This window comes from Canis aureus, chromosome 21 (genome assembly GCF_053574225.1).
Source record: "Canis aureus isolate CA01 chromosome 21, VMU_Caureus_v.1.0, whole genome shotgun sequence".
NCBI classification, from domain to species: domain Eukaryota; kingdom Metazoa; phylum Chordata; class Mammalia; order Carnivora; family Canidae; genus Canis; species Canis aureus.
The window spans coordinates 9,985,769-10,005,627 of NC_135631.1; the positions used below are offsets into that span (position 1 = coordinate 9,985,769).

The window sequence follows — 19,859 nt, forward strand, 5'->3', positions numbered from 1 at the left end:
TTTGCATTTTATATTTGCTGCCTTGCTTATGTTTGCTGCAGAAGCCATGGGACCTAGGTTTTCTTTATATGGAGGTTTTGATTTCAATTTCTTTTTCTTTAACACAGAGTGTTTTTTTTGTTCAGTGTCCCATTTACTTGTTCCCATCTCTGATCTCCCACGGTAAATACCTAACTCATTCATTTTTGAATAGACACCAACTGCTTTCCAGTCTGGGACTCTTCCCCATAAAGGCTCCTGACCACCCGTGCTGCCTTCAGGACAGCCATTTCTGTTTTATTCTGTGCAGTGACTTCTTCACTCTTTGGGACATTGAATAAATAAATATAAGAAATGATAGTTCCTTATTGCGGTTTCAGGCCTAGGTGTGTTCCTAGCATGACTGTATGCGGTAGATGGCGTGATGTCATACACGGTGAGCTGTGTGCCACATCGAGACACCACACCGCAGAGTGGACAGGCTACGTGTCCCACCTCTGTCCCACCTGCTGCTGTGTGTGGAACTGCCCTGCACTCCACGTCCATCCTGCCGTCCAGCCTTGTCCATCCTGCCATCCAGCCTCAGGTCCTCTGCATGTGTGTGGACGGCCATGCTCTCCCTGGGTCCTCATAAGGTCATCCCTCTTCTTACCAGGACCCCAGTCACCCTGGATCAGGGCCACCCCAGTGACCTCATTTTAACCTAATTACTTCTCTTAAAGACCCTCTCTTGGGGCACCTGGGTGGCTTAGTGGTTGAGTGTCTGCCTTCGGCTGAGGTTGTAATCCCAGGGTCCTGGGATCGAGTCCCCATGGGGAGCCTGCTTCTCCCTTTGCCTGTGTCTCTCATGAGTAAATAAAGAAAAATCTTTAAAAAAAAAAAAGATGCTTTCAACTGAGATCACATTCTGAGGTCATGAGGGTCAGAGCTTCACATATGAATCTGGGGGGGACACAGCTCAGCCCACAACAGTTGCCTCTGAGTGACTTTCTAAGAGTCGCCAGCGTCACAGAGGGAGGGGACACTTCCCTCGCTCACCCGCGACCCTCCCCTTGGGATGAGAGGATTGTGTGGGGGACAGAACCAGCCTCTCAATGGGCTGCTCCAGGTCTGACCCTCAGAAGCCCAGGGCTGGCAAGCACTCATGGTTTCTTCACCAGGAGAATTTTATCATGTTTCTGAATCCTAGTGTAAACAATGGACTTTTGGTGATAATGACATGTCCATGTAGGCTCATGGAACATAACAAATGCACCACCTGGGGAGATGTCGAAAGTGGGGACCATGTGTGGAAGCAGGTGGACACGGCAACTGGTACACTTTCCACCCAGTTTTGCTGAGCACCTAAAAGTACTCTAAAAAATAAAGGCTATTTTAAAATAAATAACAACTATTTTTTAAAAACTAGTTCCAAAAATGAAATATTTAGAGGCATCTGGCTTGCTCAATCTTTGAGGGTCTGTCTGCCTTTGGCTCAGGGCATGATCCTGGAGACCCGGGATCGAGTCCCACATCGGGCTCCCTGCATGGAGCCTGCCTCTCCCTCTGCCTGTGTCTCTGCCTCTCTCTCTGTGTCTCTCATGAATAAATGAATAAAATATTTTTTAAAAGGGACAAAATGAAATGTATGGTGGAAAGCAAAACAATTTAAAAAGCCAAAACAGTTTTGAAAATGGAAATACAGCGAGAGCAGTGGTATTCACTGCCTATAGCCACGTTTGCGTTGGGACCCACGACAGACGTGGAGTCGCCTGAGGACCACAACCCCCCCCCCAGCTCTGACAGAGACACAAAGGCAGCCGAGTGGGGGAGGGACAGCCTTTCTCAACAAATGGAGGTGGAAAGCTCAATAGCCATATGACAAAGGCCGAAACCCCACGGTTGTACGAAATCAACTCTCTGCCAACCATAGGTTCAAACCCAAGCTGCATGACTGTAGTGTATTTTTTTTAAGATTTATTTATTTATTTATTCATGATAGACAGAGAGAGAGAGAGAGAGAGGCAGAGACACAGACAGAGGGAGAAGCAGGCTCCATGCCAGGAGCCTGACAAGGGACCCAATCCCGGGACTCCAGGATCCCACCCTGGGCCAAAGGCAGGTGCCAAACTGCTGAGCCACCCAGGGATCCCAACTGTAGTGTATTTAAAAGGACATGTGGGTGACCGTCTTGCGACCTGAGTCATAAACACAAATGTGTGTAAAAAACAAAAGTAACCCGTGGAACTCCCTGCATCGTGGGCATAACAGGTGGTCGTGAAATCTTACGGCTCTTGCCCAAAGCAGGAAGGAAAGCTGACATCGGGGACATTTGTCTTCTTCAACTTCTTCACCAAGAGTTTAACCATTGGAGGAGCTCATGGTTATCATCACTTCCCCTAGTAATAAAGTGACAGGGGCTCTGCCCTCAGCAGAACATCAAGGGGAGCTCCACAGATCACCCCCAAGGGAAATAGAGATGTGTCTAAAAAAACACCAATGGCCACATAGTCTCCGGCAATGGCCCAATGGTCATTTCAAACAAAGCGATGTTTGTTCAATAAAATCTACTAAAAGCTGGTACAAACTGAGAGTCTGTAGTATTTGAGCTAAGAAGCTAAGACGTATGCCCTCCTCCCGACCCAGCTCCGCTCAGCTCGAGACCCCGCTCAGCTGCGACCATGAACATGGGCCGCCTTCCCCACCTTCCCAGGTGGCCACCCTCGTGGGGGCAGGCTGTCCCCACCCTTCATCCTGCCCCAGCCACCTGTGTGTGAGGCTGCCTTCTGGGTGAGTGTGTCTGAGAGGTGTGGGCACCCCTTTCCGCTCAGACCCCCACCTGTGGGACCTGAAGATGTCCCTTCTGCAGGGGGAGGCTGGGGGATGCACTCTGACACCCCCTGGACCTCAGACTCAGAGCAGAGAGATATCCTGCTCTCTCCTTTGGACGGCAGGTGGGGTCCTAGGCCACCTGCCCCTGGGTGTGGGGTGAGGGCTTCAGGAGTGTTAGCCTTGTGCAGGAGCCCTCAGCACCCACTGCCCACTGGACGGCCAGGCCCCTGCCTCCTGCCCTCCGTCTGAAGTCTGGGAGGAGCGGGAGTGCGTGGGTGCCACCACGGGAGAGTGCCTGCATCCACCTGCTGCTGCACCTGCATCAGAAGGAGACACGTGACCTTCAGCATCGTGTTCACTCAGCAAAGTCAGGGGGTGGGCATCGGGGGCTGAGGGCAGTGACCCCTGCATGTCAGAGTTTTCTTGATCAGAGAGCGGCTGTAAGAGGGCTTCTGAAACCCCAGCGAGATCTATTGCATGATACGTCCCCTTTCTGTGACTTCACCTCCGCACGGTGTGGCAGCAGTAGAAGCCAACATGTTTGGGGTCTGGGCCCCTCCCTTTGTTCCACGCTGACCGCCCCTACTTTTACAAGCTCAGCTAAGGATTTTAAAGCATTCTGTTTACTGCACCCCACAATTACATTCTTTTAAGAAAAGATTTTAAGGATCCAGGATTTTCCAGGTCATGTGCCTTCTGGTGGTTCTAGAACCAAAGACATCCGAGGGCGGGTGCAGCCCTGGAAGTGACAGGTCCTGCCCCCCACCTCCACCCCCACCCCCACCCTGGGACTTCACAGGACAGAGCCCTCCCGCCCTGGGGCAGGGCAAGGAAGACAGGGACTGGGAGGCAGCAGACCTGCCCTGTCCCACGCCCCCGCCGCAGCTTTGATGTTGAGGCTGATGCCTCTAGCGCAGGCTCTCTGCAGTTCCCGGGCATCTTCCCGGGGCAGGCCCAGCGGCTGGGTGTCCCAGGAAGCCACATGGCCCCAAAACAAGTGTGCACCTGCCAAAGGGAAGTGCCGGAGTCTTCCCGTGGGACAGGCATCTTTCCCGGCACTGGCTAGTTGAGCTGTGGCCTCTCTTGTCCTAGATGACACTGAAGAGACCCAGGACAGCCAGATGGGTCTGTGGGCAGCGTCCCTGCAGCCAGCGGGCCGTGTGTTGGGCCACGTTCTCCAGAGCAACGGAATCAACAGGATGTGTGGGTAGAGAAAGACACTTATTTTAAGGAATTGGCTCGTGACATTGTGGAGGCTCTGTGAGCCCAAAGTCAGAGCCGGGAGACCAGCCTCACAGACTCTGGTAAGAGTCACATGTTGAGTGCAAAGGCGTCCTGCTGGCAAACCAGTAGGAGCCAGTATCGCTGGTGGAGCCCACAGGCTGTCCACTGGCAAAATTCCCTCTTGCTTGGGGAAGTCAGTCTTTTGTTCTACTCAGGCCTTCAACTGATTGGATGAGGCCCACCCACACTGTGGACCTTCATCTGCTTTTACTCAAAGTCCACAGATTTAAATATCAATCTCATCCAAAAAATAGATGCATCCAGAATAACGTTTGACTGAATATCTGGGCACCACGGCCCAGCCAAGCTGACACATAAAATTAAGCATCTCACTCGGGAATGGGTACATCACATCTTTGCTCTGTGCCAGACCAGTGATCCTCCCCCTGGATGTGAACTTCAAACCCATTGTCCCCTGCGTGAGTTCATCAAGCCGTAGACTTGCAAAAATTCTTCTCTTCCAAATCAGGCCTGTGAATTGGTCCCTTAAATCTTACTGAAGTGGCCCTGGACAGTCTCTGCCCTGGAGGGCACCCTCTATTCTGGGGCCCATCACCCCACATGATCTTCACTCCAGCACAACATGAAGGTCATACTCTGTAAACCTCTCTGCTCGCTCTCCTAAGGGATAAGGCCTATGTGGCTTCTCTTCCCCCTCTTAGTCCTGGCTGCCAGGGAGCTCACAGCAAAAACTGGGCTCTTTGGTGGTCATGTCCCTGGACCTGGGGCCATGATGTCATGGAGCCCTCCAGTCTTTCTTTCCTTTGGGGGTGGGGGGGCATATTCTTGCAGAACTGGTGCTCTGAGATCATCTACACCCTCTGGGTGTGTCCGCTGGCTTCCGAGCAAGGCTGGGCGGCATCAGACCGGGGACAAAGTGACATTGCTTTAGATGCCAGCTGCGACTTACTGGCTCTGTGGCTTAAGGGAACTTCCCTAATCACCAGGTTGCCTGTGGTTTTAAAGATACATTTAGGACAAAGTGTGTAAACATCTCCCTATGGCCGGTTGGTCATAGTTCTCAGGTGAAGGGAGATGCTAAGTTAGGTCCAAGTAGAATGGGCACCGCTGGTCGGGAACAGCCGGACAGAAAGAGGCAGCCTTTCTGATGCCCAAAGCTGGTCCCCAAGACATGAGGAAACTGGCAGTCTGGGGGTCAGGGGCTGAGGGCTGAGCCTGCCGGAGAACAGCTGGGAGGAGTCGCCCCTGGCCAGCCCAGGTCCTCTCCAGGGCTCAGGGAGGTGCTGCCCCAGCCCTGCCAGTCCAGGCCTAGATCCAACAGTGGCCAGGAATCTGACCTTCCCCAAACCCAACAGGGCTTGGGGGCCCAGGAAGGAAGCTGACACACACCCCAATTCTTGCCTCCTGGCTGAGCAGGTGCCCGCTCCTGTGCGTGAACCAGCAACCTGACCTGTGCACCCCAAAGGCCTGGGACAGACACGAGCCCCAGGCAGGCACCCCATGCAGCCTTGTAGCCACCTCCCCAGCCGTGCACTCCCAGCGTGTGTGTACATGTGCATCTGTTGCCTCCTAGGACAGAGGGCGTGCCCTCTCCCTGGCGCCTCTGCCCTCCCACGATCTTTAATAAATTGAAGCCCCTGGCACTGGCTCAACCTTCCATCCTGGCTTCAAGCAGGACAAGCAGTCAGATGGAGGGGTTCGGATTGCACCCATGTCACCTGTGCCCTGGGACCTTGCCCAGATGTGTGCCCACTCCACGTCTGGTGCTCCACCCTCAGCCCCTGGGATATGCAGAAACAGCAGGACCAACCTTATTGGAGAACTGGGTCAGCCAGGCCCTCCCGGAGCAGGAACCTGGGACAAGGGTCTGCTGGGTCTCCAGGGCAGAGTGGAGAGCCTGGGACATAGCAGGTGCTCCATAAACACGAAGGAAGAAAATGGACAAGTGGAATACAATGACAAAGATGTGAGGAAGAGAACCACAATGAGAGCAAGGCTTCTGGGTGCAGAACATTTTATTTAAAGGGATTGAAGGCCCAGCTGGACCTTAAGAACCTCAGATATAGTTTGTGCCCCTACTTCTGATCTTGGCTGCCCAGCTGGCTCGGGAGAAGCATGAGGGAAAGGGCAAAGAGTGAGAGTCAGTAGGAGCCCGCGGGCATGGAGGGTCACCTCCTGGGCTGGACCTGGAGAGTGTTCGTGGAGGAAATTTCAGGCTGTAGGTGTTGGAGACCAGGAGGGATGGAGTGAGGAAGAGGAGGCTCTTTCTGGTAAGTAACAGGAAGGGGAGTCACAGGACAAGCAAAGGACCATGGCAGGATCATTCTCTTCCTCAGGATTCAGAAAACTCTTCCTGGGTCCGGAAAGTACCCAGAACTGATGAAGATCTGCTCACTTCCTGGGAGATTGAACTTACTTGAGGCCTCTGGTCACCATCTCAGACTTTGCACTGGCAGCAAACAGGGACACAGCAGCTGGACTGGGAACAGCAGGGTTTGCAGCAGCAGGACTGGGAGCAGCAAGGTTTGCAGCAGCAGGACTGGGAGCAGCAGGGTTTGCAGCAGCAGGACTGGGAACAGCAGGGTTTGCAGCAGCAGGACTCACAGCAGCAGGGTTTGCAGCAGCAGGACTGGGAACAGCAGGGTTTGCAGCAGCAGGACTCACAGCAGCAGGGTTTGCAGCAGCAAGACTGGGAACAGCAGGGTTTGCAGCAGCAGGACTGGGAGCAGCAGGGTTTGCAGCAGCAGGACTGGCAGCAGGATGACCCACAGCCCCCCTTGGAGCCCCCACAGGACCCACAGCCCCCCTTGGAGCCCCCGCAGGAGCCACAGCCCCCCTTGGAGCTCCCACAGGAGCCACAGCCCCCCTTGGAGCCCCCGCAGGACCCACAGCCCCCCTTGGAGCCCCCGCAGGACCCACAGCCTCCCTTAGAGCCCCCACAAGATCCACAGCCTCCCTTGGAGCCCCCACAGGACCCACAGCCCCCCTTGGAGCCCCCGCAGGACCCACAGCTAGAGCAGGGACAGGCCGGCACACAGCAGCACACGGGCTTGCAGCAGCAGACAGGCACACAGCAGCTGGAGCCACAGCCCCCAGAGCAGCCACAGCAGGTCATGGTTCTGGTAGGTGGAGGGTGGAGCAGGTCAGAGGAGCAGGTGCAGAGGGGAGGGGTTCAGGTGTGGAGCCTCCTGGGCCGGGGGCCCTTATATACCTGCCCGGGGTCAGGTGAGATGCTGGGCGCACGGTCATTTCCTGGTTCCTGTTTGTGCCACTTCCCCAGGGAAATCACATCCGCTTGTTTGTCTTCAATCTTACAATAACCTCAGTGCTCTCACAGTTCTGCGCTTCTATAGCCCATGATTTCCTCTCACGTGTTCCCTGAAAAACAAGAAAGCTTCTGTGTCCGTTGAAGGCGATGGGAGCAGGGTCCTTGGCTTTGAGGCCGTGTTCATCTTTGCTACCTGTGTTACTTTTCTGTGGCTCCCAGAACAGATGGCCACAAAGGCAGTAGACGTTGATTGTCCCCCCGTTCTGCTGGAAGTCCACGGTGGAGTCAGCAGGGCCGTGCCCTCCCTGACAGCTCTGGGGGAGGATCCCTCTTGCCTCCTCCAGCTCCTGGGACCGCCAGCATTCTTGATGCTCCTGGCCTCCAGCTGGTGCCTAACTCTGACTTCATGTGGCCTTTCTCCCTGTGTGTCTGCACCTCACCTCTCCTCCTCTTTTCTCTTACAAGGACACCAGCCATTGAATTGGGGCCTCACCTCAACTTGACTCCACCTGCAAAGACCTGATTTCCAAATAAGGTCGTATTCTGCAGTTCCAGGAAGACACTGTTCAACCCACTGCACTGCCTCATCATGTTCCTGATGTGATTCCTGATGCTGCCCTGGCTGTGAAAGCCCAGGAAGTGTCCTAGAAGGCAAGGGGGGATGGAGTCCAGGGAAATACTCTGGACCAGTCAGTCCCATCGTGCCTGTCACCTCTGGGAAGAACAGGACTGAAGGTCAGGACAGGACTCAGGATCAGGATGGGACTCAGAATCAGGACACGACTCAGGTTCAGAATAGGACTCAGTATCAGGACAAGACTCAGGAACAAAACAGGACACAGGACTAGAAAAGGACTGAGGATGAGGACAGGACTCAGGACAAGGATAGGATAAAACACAGTCTCAGGACAGAATCCAGGATTGGGACAGGACTCAGGATTGGGACAGGACTCAAGATTAAAATAAGATCCAGGATCAGGACAGGATTCAAGATTAAAATAAGATCCAGGATCAAAACAGTTCTCAGGATTAAAATAAGACCCAGGATCAAAATAAGAACTCAGGATCAAGATAGGATTCAGGATCAGGACAGGATCCAAGATAAGACCAAGACTCAGGATTAAAATAAGACCCAGCATCAGAACAGAACCCAGCATCAGGATAGAACTTGTTATCAGAATAGGATTCAGGATCAAAATAGGACTCAGGATCGGAATAGGACTCAGGATCAGGATAAGGATTGGGATAGGATTCAAGATCAGAATAGGACTCAGGATTAGAATAAGACCCAGGATTAGAATAGGACTCAGAATCAGGATAGAACTCAGGATCAGGATAGGATTCAGGATCAGGATAGAATTCAGGATCAGGATAGGACCGAGGATCAGGACAGGACTCAGGACAAGGATAGGACTCAGGATTGGGATAAAACAGTCTCAGGACAGAATTCAGTGTCAGGACAGGGCCCAGGGTCACATAGGACTGGCTGACTCAGGGATTGTTTATTCAGGGCGTAGAGGTGGTATATTGATTCACCCCTTGATACAGACCCCACTCTCCAACTGGGCCAGCAGAGCTGGAGAAACAATGGAAACGAGCCACAGCTCAAAACAGCGAGAGTGGCCATGGCTACTGTCATGCTGGATTGGAAGGGGGGCCCTGTGACTGAGACCCTGAGAACCAGGCTGTGGGGGCAGCCCTGCCTCCACCCCAGGTGCAGGACTATAGCCATCAGCACAGGGACACCACCATGGCCAGCTCTAGGGGAATGTCTGGAGAGCTGGGAAGGACATGCTCTCGCTGATGGCATCCTTCAGAAGCTGAGGGGCAGGGGTGCCCACATGATGTATCCTCGAGGGTCAGCCACAGGGAAGAAGGACAGAGGGAGGACCTGGAGCACCACACACACCCCTAGCACTATTGGTGGCACAGACTCAGGACCAACTCCAAAATCTGCACAGCCTCTGCAAAATGGAAGTGTAGAGCCCCTCGTCCAAAAACAGTTAAGAAATTCAAGAGGAGATATCACCTCACACCTGTTAGGACAGTTGCCATCCAAAGGCCAAGAGATGACAAGCGCCGGCAAGGATGTGGAGAAAAGGGAGCCCATGTGCACTGCCGGTGGGGATGCAAACCGGGGCAGCCACCCCGGGAAACAGTGGGGCTACCGTGTGACCCAGCGATCCACTCCTGAGTGCGCACCTGCAGGGAATGAAACCACTATCTATCTCAAAGAGAGATCTACACCCCACATCACTGCAGCATTATCCGCAGTAGCCAAGACGTGGAAACAGCCCAAGTGTCCCTCGATGGACAAACAAATACAGAAAATGTGATATAGACACAGAGGAATATTATTCACCCTTAAAAAAGAAAGGCAATCTGGCACATATTCTAACAGATAAACCAGGAGGACATTGTGCTAAGTGAGATAAGTCAGAGAAGGACAAATACCTCATGGTATCCCTTATATGTGGAATCTAAAAATTAAAAAAGACGAACTCATAGAAACACAGAGAGTAGAAAATGGATTGCCAGAAGGATGAGGGTGGGGGGAGAGGCTAGTGAGAGAGAGAAATAAAGAATTCAAGGTGGGGGCAACAGAGCAAGCTGAAACCAAGCACTCCTCCACTCCTCACCTATGCGTCCACCCATACAGCTACCCACCCCCCCACCCTTCTACTCACCCATCCATCCATCCAGTCATCCACCCACCACTCATCCATTATCCATCCAGCCACCCACTACTCATCCATCCATCCACCCATCCATCCAGTCATTCATCCACCAAACATCCATCCATCCACCCACCCACTACTCATCCATCTATTCACCCACCCACCATTCATCCAACCATCCACCCACTATTCCTCCATCCATCCATCCACTCACCCACTACTCACCCATCCACCCACCCACCACCTACACATCTATCCACCCACATCATCCATCCACCCACTATTCATCTATCCATCCATCCACCCATCTACCCTTCCACTCACCCACCAACCATCCACCCACCATCCATCCATCCATCCACTCACTCACTCACGCTCATATTCACCCACCCACAGTAAAGGCTGCCTGCAAGCCCCGCCCCTATGCCCTATTCCCGTCCACAGCCTCTCAGGATGGACTGGGAGCTGCAGGATGCCCTGGGGGGGGCGGGCTGGGCCAAGGCTGGGTTCCTTGTAGACCCCCACAGGCAGAGGGCCACCCCACCTTCCCTCCCTCCAGTCATGTGTCCCTAGGCTATCCTGCAAACTCTCTGGCCCTCAGTTTCTTTGTCTACAAGACGAGGTTCAGTAATGGAAGGGCTGCTTGCAGGGTGCGAGTGAATGAAAATGAAAATAAAGCTGCTGGCCCCCAGGCTCCCAGTGGGAGCACAGGTGTCAGCTTACTCTCGCTTTCCCTGGACTCTGGGTCACTGTTCCGGCACGGCCCCACCCCCAGAGAACAGCTGGGCCACCCTGCCGCCCCCCAGAGCACTGCTGCATCCCCAGGCCCCACCCCCCCCAGCACAGCCGCCCCCATGCCGCCCCCTCCCCATCCATGGGGGCCTGAGGGTTGAGGGCAGGATGCTTGGAGCAGGGCAGGGGGCGGAACAAGTGGTGCGAGCACAGAGCGCCTGAGGCCCGTGCTCGCCCCCTGGCGCCCATGAGGCCCGGCCTGCAGACACTCGGGGACGGGGAGCTGGCCTGCCCGGGGCTCGGAGGCGCAAACCGGCCTCTGCTCCCACAGGAGAGGGCCCGGGCATGGCCCCGCTTGGTGGCCTTTCCTGCAGGGAGCAGAGCTGGGTATTGAAGCCCCGAGCTCATGGAGCTTCCGCGGGGCTGACCTCACCCCCCTGGCAGGGACCCGGCAGGGCAGTGTGACGAGGGCAAGGTGCCCACCGCAGGTCAGGCAGCCAGGTCCTCCTGCAGGTGCCCAGTGCGGTTCCGGCGGTCAGCCGCCCTCTGGGTCGCCGCCACGCCTCGCCGTCCCTCGGGGGCTCGGCCGGGCTCTGTGGGCGCTGGCCAGCAGGCCTTCACCGGCCTCTGGGCGCCCTCCCCGCTGGCCTGCCCCCTTGTTCAGCCAAGTGCCCGCTCCCATGCCCCCATCCCCTTTGCTCAGGGGCTGTGTCCTGGGTAGACTCTGGTCCCCACCGTGACTGTCGCCAAGTTACTCATGCTTCCTGCTCCTCCTATTCTTCACTCTAAAGTCTCTGTAGTCATCGCCGCCCCCCCCCCCCCCCCCCAACACACACACAGGAGCACATTCCCTGGCAGGTGCAGGCCGGTCTCTCCAGGTGCAGCAGGGTCTGCGCGCTCCAGAGGGCGCCACCTGGCGGCAGCATCTGCACACGGCGGGCGGGGCGCCGGCGGTGGAAGGGCCGCTCCTCCCCGACTGAGGCTCCTCTGCGGGGGGAGACTGACCCCCGGGGGCCCAGGTCTGCAGGAGTGCGGCCGGACTCCCAAGGGGCCATGTCCCCAGCTGGCCAGGCGGGACAACTGACATCCCTGGAGGCTCCGAAGCGACTCTGACTTTCCTCTCCTGACCCATCAGGGTAAGACCATGGGGAGCCAAACCCGGAGGATGTATCCTGGGAAGTCAGTTTCTTCCCTATCACCATGGTTTTGATGCTTCTTAAAAAAATAAAATCACACATCCCTAAATTGTGGTTTCTGTGGGCTCCCCTTCCTGGGGCCACGAGCCGAGCCAGAGGTCTGGTGGAGGTCAGCAAGGATTTCTTCAGAAAAGTTCGGGCAGTGCCCGCCCACAGGGAACATGTGTGGGGAAGGCTGAGTAGCCTCCAGCCGCCAGGGGAACCCAGGCCGCTGCTGCTTCCCCCAGAAGGACTTTCTCCAGCCAGGCCTCCGGCCTCTCCCAGGTCAGACAAGGACTCCCTGCTGCACAGCCAGCAGCACACGCATCAGCACACTGGCATCCTGTTCCTTGTCCCTGGGTGCCCAGCAGGGATGGGGACACAGTAATGGGTCCAGATGACGTGGGCACAGCCAGCGGTACAGAGGCAAGTAGCAAACACTGTAGCAACCAGCACACCTTGTACCATGGGTCTAAGGGGGCAGCAAGGTGGGCAGTGGGCAGTGACCCTGCAGTGAGCACAGGTGGGCAGTGACCTGCAGTGGGCAGTGAGGTGTGCAGTGGGCAGTGACCCAACAGGAGGTAGTCAAGTGTACAGTGGGCAGTGGCCCTGCGTGAGCAACAAGGTGTACAGTGAGGAGTGACCCTGCAGTGGGCAGTGACCCTGCGTGGGCATCCAGGTATGCAGTGGGCAGTGACTCTGCATGGGCAACAGCTGTGGAGTGGGCAGTGACCTGCAGTGGGCAGTCCGCTGGGCAGTGGGCAGTGACCTTACATGAGCAACAAGTATTCAGGGGGCAGTGACCATGCATGGGCAGCAGGCCATGAAGCCAGCAGCAAGCAAGTTCGCCCCCCCCCCTCCCTGTGGAGGCAGGCAGTTGCAGGTAGTCACACTGGGGTCACTTCCACCACATGGTCACCCGTGTGACCTGCTATAGAAGCACCCAGCAGCAGGGATGGTCGGGCTTGCTGTCTGGGGCACAGAGCAAGGGGAGCATAGATGCTCAGGGCCATGCTGATCACCCCCACCTCCCCAGGACCACAACATAAGATCGTGTCATCAGCATCCTGGTGTTGGGTGCTCCCTGAACGCCAAAGCTGTGTGAGGACACCACCACTCTCGTGTGCAGGTGTGGGAGCAGAGCTGGGCACCAGGGCTCCCCTGCTCAGGTGCCTGGCAGGGCGGGGGCCACAGGAGAGAGGGACACATGGGCTTCCAGCCGGGCCCACAGCATCGGCCCTACACACCCAGGACCACAGGGTTCCGCTGGCCTGAGGATGGGTGTCCCTCTAGAACCTTCACCAGGGATACAGCCACTGGTTCCTGCACGAGAGCCTTCATGAGCGCCACGGCCCTGACAGCACACGGCTGCTGGTTCCAGCACAGGCTCCGTGCATCAGTGGGGACAGAGGCGGCAGGACGCATGTGCCTGGGGAATGGTGACCGTGACAGGCGGGGAAGGGGCGAGGACAGAACTCAGCCACTGAAAAAATAAAAAAAATTTAAAAAATTAAAAAAGAGCTCAGCCACCGCACGACCATGCGAACCGTGTCTCTGGTGGGCGCCAATGGCTCGTGCGGGTTCATCGTCCCGCCGCCGTCCACGCTGCAGGTGAGGAGCGACATGGAATTCCACTGGCCACCTGAGAGCTCGAAGCATCTGTCCCCCGAGCACATGAGGCTTTATCCTTAAGGAAAACAAATACACGCGTCTAAAAATCATCCAAACCCGGTTCAAGCCCCACAGGTTCCAAGTGTGCTAAAACCGCGTGAGCACAATGTCAGCAGCGTGTGGCCATTCCAGCCCGAGAACTTCAGAATTAGGGCACCAAAGCCACCCCAAGGGTCAAAATAAGCGCTGCCCACGTGTGAGAGACGTGGCACCGTTTCATCGGCGAGACAGCAGCCGCGGGAGAGAAGGCACGAGAGACGGGCGACACCGAGGCCCCGGGGCGAGGCTGCACCCCGGGCACACGGCAGAGGCCCGACCACCGGCCCCCGACGGCGCGGGGGCTGCGCCAGGCCGCCTGTCCTCTGCCAGGGCCTGCCCCCCACCTGCACCGCCAGCCCGCGCTCCGGCTGACCACCCGCGTGGCCGGGCCACGGGCTGCTGCGTCCCCCAGATGGGGCCGTGCGGACATGGCGAGCCTCGCGTGATGGCGCAGACCGTCCCGGGGGACCCGAGAGACCTGCGCAACGTTAGCACAAATGAAAGGGAAGGAGAGGGAGACACAGACGCGGTGTCCTGTAAACAGTCTGATTTCTCGATGTAAACCAGATTCTGGCCCGGGACGTCAGGTAAACATCTGTGCCAGAGCCCGGGCCCCCCACCTCCGGGGAGGCCCCGCGGTCTGCATCGCCTACTCTGGGACACGTCAGAGTGACCGCCGAGACATTTCGTAATTAGGCAAAATTGGTCTTGCATTCCTTCCCTAAATCCCCAAGATCTCTGCAATTTCAGGTCTTCTCAAAAATGAAAACATTTGGTAATTCAATGACACAAGTGAAAAAAGCATAGGATGTTCTGTCAACTGGAAAATACCAATTAGGGCAGCAATCCTGATTTTCCACCCACCTCGGGCTGAGCCGGGAGCTTATCTCCGGGGAGAGGAATCTGCCGGGACCGGGGGCCCTTGTGCCACGGCTTCCCCTGAGAGCGCTGCTGGCGGCCCGGCTCCGAGGGCGGGGGGCGGCTGGGGGGCGCGGGGCTGGGGCGAGCCTGGCCCTGCTGTGGGACCGGGCGTTTGGGGACGGGGCCCTGACTCTGCGTCGGGCGCTGTGGCAGCACCAAGGACAGTGGCGTGGGCGCGGGGCAGCCCATGGGGGTGGGCGTCCCTGCAGGCTGGCCGTGTCCCCGCACCTGCTCCTGTCCTGCCACAGCCCCGGCCACCCCGTGGAGGTGGCCTAGTCAGTGAGCACCCCCACACCCCAGCCTGCGCAGCTCCTCCTGCGCAGAACCCAGCTCAGCTGTGGTCCCGTCCTGCCCCGTGTCCTCCCATCTCCCAGGTGTGCCTGGATCCCGCCCGGGCTCAGCGGCCTAAGTCGGGGCTTCGGCATCTCTCAGTGCTGGGGACCCTGGATCCTCGGCATCTCTCAGGGTTGAAGTCCCCACTTGTCCTCAGGACTCAGTCGCAGACAGTGTCGCTCTGTGCATGTGTGACCCTCACCCTAGGACCGCTTTGAGGTCATGTCCTCTCTCCTTGCCTCCATGCAACCCACGAGCTCAGCATCATTTTCACATTGCAAACGGCTGAGTAAAAATAAGAGGAAGAATAATACACTGTGACACATGAAAAGTGTTATATGTTAAATTATATAAAGTTATAATTATATGAAGTTCGTATTTCAGTGCCCACTCATGATGGTTTACCAGAGCAGAGCTCACCCGGCGTTTCCAGACTGTCCGTGGCCACCTTCTTGCTATGGGGGCAGAGTTGTCACCCCGTTGACACAAAATGAATAAACCTTTTAGTATTTCTTTTCTTTTCTTTTTTTTTTTTTTTAAAGGAAGAGATGGGACACCTGGGTGGCTCAGCGGTTAAGCCTCTGCCTTTGGCCCAGGGCATGATCCTGGAGACCCGGGATCGAGTCCCACATCGGGCTCCCTGCATGGAGCCTGCTTCTCCCTATACCTATGTCTCTGCCTCTCTCTCTCTCTGTCTTTCATGAATAAATAAATAAAATCTTTAAAAAATTAATTAAAATAAAAAATAAATTAAAAAAGGAAGAGAGTTTCCTTGGAGCCCAGGTGAGGAGAAGGGTGAGATCTGGGGAAGGAATCCACGTTCTTTGTTGTGAGAAGACCTACAAATCGTCAGGACAAAGGACAGCCTGGGTGACAAACCTTATCTCGTGCGTTTAGCGTGTGCAAGGTTGCAGGCTCGGAGCTACAGGAACTGAGCTCGGGGAGATTTTTACACTTATCTTTAGTTCAAAATGTTTCTTTTAGGTTATTTGCTAACGAAGCAGATGTACAGTGTGTGCTCCGGGCAGAAATAGAGCATGTGCTTTGAGGTTTGGTGAAGTCATTCTGACCTTGGTAAAAATTAAAGTATAGCTTTCCTGGGGGCCCAGGGCCCACTAACATTAAAAGCTGAAATTTTCCTTTATCACCCCAGAGACCATGTGGCCTGCAGAGCCTAAAATACCTATTTTCTGGCACAGCTGAGCCCTGAGCTAAGTCCACACGCAGAAGCTTCCCCGGGTCCCGAGCAGAGAAGGCACCAGGCCCCATTTCCTCCTCTGCAGAACTGCCATCCCTCTTATGTGGAGTTGATGTGCCTGTAGAAGCGGTTTGCTTCATCTTGGTCCACACGCACATGTTCCCAGGATTCCCATTCGAGACAGGTCAGCAGTGGGGAGACCAGGCAACTGCGATGTGGCCCTGGTCTTCACGGGCAATCTGATCAACCCACGAAGACTCAGAAGTTGGGTCTCACAGAGCCAGGTTTGAGCCTGGACTCTGGGCTGGGGGTGCCCAGCTCCAACCCTGCAGAGGAGCGACCCTGAACACACTTCTTAGCCTCCCCAAGCATCGGGTCCCATATTTCAAATGAACACGGTTATAAACCACTGGTTATGGGTGTGCTGTCTTGGGACTTTTTTGTTTTGTTTTTGTCTTATAAAGATTTTATTTATTTATTCATGAGACACACACACACAGAGGCAGAGACACAGGCAGAGAGAGAATCAGACTCCACTCAGGAAGCCCGATGTGGGACTCGATCCCAGGACTCCGGGATCACACCCTGAGCCGAAGGCAGATGCTCAACTGCTGAGCTACCCAGGCATCCCATTGGGGGTTTTTTTTGTACATAATTGGTAGGTTCCATGAGGTGACAACTACAGTGTCATCGCTCCCCCCCCACACACACACACGGGTCTGGGCATGCAAACAGCACTGCACACTGATGCATGGAATGGTTTCATGTGAACGTATGGCTGAGTCAGAAATGGGGATGTGCTGTGGTCACACTAAAGAAAGAATGAACCCCAACCCAAGTATTGGTTCCAGTGTCAAGAATAGTGACACCACATGCACAGGGAGAAGGTGTAAAGGGCTGTCGCCATGGTTGGGCTTCTTTTTTTTTTTTTTATGTTTATTTATTTATGATAGTCACAGAGAGAGAAAGAGAGAGAGGCAGAGACACAGGCAGAGGGAGAAGCAGGCTCCATGCACCGGAAGCCCGACGTGGGATTCGATCCCGGGTCTCCAGGATCGCGCCCCGGGCCAAAGGCAGGCGCCAAACCGCTGTGCCACCCAGGGATCCCCATGGTTGGGCTTCTGGGGAGAGCAGTGTGGCTCCAGGAAAGGAGCCGGTGAGCGGCTTTAGCTAGGGGTGGGGTCCTTACATGGGCAGGTGGCCGCAGGGAGTCTGCTAATTTGGACCACCCCTATCAGACCCCTGCCTGCCCTGAGCTGACTCTGGACACATCGTTACCATCACCCAACTGTGCCCAGTGGTCTCAAGACAAGCCCGGGGTCCAGCATCCGCACCCCCCGCCCCACTCCACGTGTGGGGAAACTGAAGCTCACGGGAATTAAGTAGCCAGCCCAAGGTCACACGTACTGAGGGGCCCAAGGCCCAGCACGTCGGAACGTTCTGATTGCATCGGACACGTGCATGAACATCAGTAACGAATCTGGATGATGTAATATCCCTTCAGAGCCAAACACATTTTCTTCTGGCAGCAGGAGAAGTACAGCGGGTCACGGTGATTCAGTCAAGGCCGGCCTGTTGTTTGCCTCGCTCCCCACGCAGTCCCTCGCCGGGGCTCCACCGACAGCCTGGGCCCCTCACGTTGGCCGGCCTTCCCGGCGCTCGCTCGCTGAAATCTCTCCCTGGAATGCTGGCTTCCAAGCAGCTGTGTCCTGCCTGGTTTCTCACGCCACGCATGCAAGGTTCAATGTTAGAAATCCCTCAGGGAGTGCCACGTATCTGGTTCCCTTTCCCTGGCAACCTGGACCTTCAAGTCCTGCTCTCTTAGGGAGTCGTGTTAGTCAGGTTCCTCCAGAGAGACAGAATGGACAAATGCACAAATATGTATTTATTTATATATGAAGTTACGGAGGCTGGTGAATCCCAACTCTGCAGTGCAGGCTGATGACCCGGGAGGCCTGATGGCGCAGGTAAAACCAGAGGGCCGTCTGCTGGAGAATATCCCCTCACTCTTTGGTTGTCTCTAGGCCTTCGACTGGTTGGATGAGGCCCACCTGCCCCATGGGTGGAGGGCAACCTGCTTTCCTCCAAGTCCACTGACTCAAATGTTAATCTCAACCCCAAATGCCAATAAACTGACACACCAGAGTAACCATTACAAAGCAGTTAGCCTTCATCTTGTGATGTCCAAAGTAAGGTTTTTCAATAAGACATTCAGCTCGAAAGTCAGGCTTGTCGACAGAGGGGGAATATCAGTGAATCTTGAGAACCAAGCCTGGGAGACTTAGACGATGGTCTTCACTCTGGCGTGGACGGGCCCTGAGCACGGCGTGGGAGGGGAGGAGAATCCAGCCCTGAAGACGAAAGGGAGCAGCCTTCCCGTGTGTACGTGGGACACAGACAAGGCCGCTTCACTAATAAAACTCACCCAACGGAAGAATTCTGGTTGCAGGTGCCAGTCATGGCAGTGTGACTGGGCCAGAGCCACTGAGCTGTGTGCACACTTGGACATGGTTAAGAGAGTAAATGTTATATTGCGTGCATTTTAACACAATAAAAACGTGTGTGTTCAGGGAAGCTTTACTGAGGCATATACGGGTCCAACAGGCTACACGCATTTAAAGGGTATAATGTTGGGACGCCTGGGTGGCTCAGTGGTTGAGCTTCTGCCTTCAGCTCAGGGTGTGATCCTGGAGTCCCGGGTTCGAGTCCCATATAGGCCTCTTTGTGTGGCGCCTGCTTCTCTCCCTCTGCCTGTGTCTCTGCTTCTCTCTCTCTCTCTCTCTCTGTCTATCATGAATAAATGAATTTAAAAAAATCTTTTAAAAAAAGTGTATAATGTTACAAAATTTGACACGTGCTCACCCATGAAACCGTCAGCATAACCAGGAAAGGAAGCACCCATCACCCCAAAGGTTCCTCACGCCCTTGGTCGCCCTCCTCCCGCCACCTGCCCCACCAGGCCCACCCTGCCGCTGGTCTCCCTGCCGCTGTGTTTCAGAGAAGTGGAATTGTTAAATACATCTGGCTTTCTCACCGTCATCTCGAGATTCGTGCAGGTTCTTGCGCGTGTCCCGCCACCTGTCGGGGGGCCTCTGGGCGTGTCTGGGTCTGGGCTGCTCCTGGGGATGCCACCTCGAGCCTGTGCCCGTGAGCCTCTTGGTCACAGCCTCCCACTTCTCTCCATAAGCTCCTGGAAGGGGGAGCTGGGGTCACCCAGGAGGTGCTTGCTTGCCTGGCTGAGAACCCCCAACCGGTCCTCCAAAGCAGATGCCTCCCTGCACCTCCCGCAGCTGCCCCCGCCGCCCACCCTGCCACCCCCGCCCCAGCGCAGGACCGGCTCCCACCTGCTCGCCAGAGCCCGCCAGAGCCCGTCCTTGTAATTACGGCTCTCTCTGACGAGGGCGAGCTGTGGCCCTGATTTCCCGGGACTCGCTGCCTCATTTTCCATCTGTACGTTTCAGGGAAGTGACTGTTCGGTTTTTGCCCATTTTTAAATTGGGATGTTTTTTCCTCCTCATTTGAGCTTTGGGAGTTATTTTTACATTCTGGCCGTGAGCCCTCTCTCAGATCGGTGGCTTGCAAATATTCCCCCCCATCTGTGTGCTTGTCTTTTCCTTCTCTCCACCGTGTCTTCTGAAGAGCTGAAGCCGCAGATTTTAATTTTGGCGGCATCTAATTGATCAATTTGTTCTTTTCCAGATCACACTTCTGGCGCTGCGTCTAGAAGTCTTTGACTGACCACGTTCGCAAAGACCTCCTCTGTAGTTTTTTCTAGAGGTTTCTAATTTCGTGCATACACCTAGATCTGA

The 19,859-nt window shown here is 55.4% G+C and overlaps 1 long non-coding RNA gene across 2 annotated transcripts; it reads right to left on the bottom strand.

Moving 5' to 3' along the window:
- Positions 1 to 6,032: 6,032 nt before the first annotated feature.
- LOC144292509 (uncharacterized) lies at positions 6,033 to 19,551 on the bottom strand. Of its 2 annotated transcripts, XR_013359885.1 has the most exons (4): positions 19,395 to 19,551; positions 19,085 to 19,240; positions 7,247 to 7,413; positions 6,033 to 6,514 (listed from the first exon to the last, which is right to left on the bottom strand). It is a non-coding gene; the product is annotated as an uncharacterized LOC144292509 (long non-coding RNA). The 2 variants fall into 2 exon arrangements; XR_013359884.1 differs by lacking the exons at positions 19,085 to 19,240; positions 19,395 to 19,551 and adding an exon at positions 7,497 to 7,838.
- Positions 19,552 to 19,859: the final 308 nt, after the last annotated feature.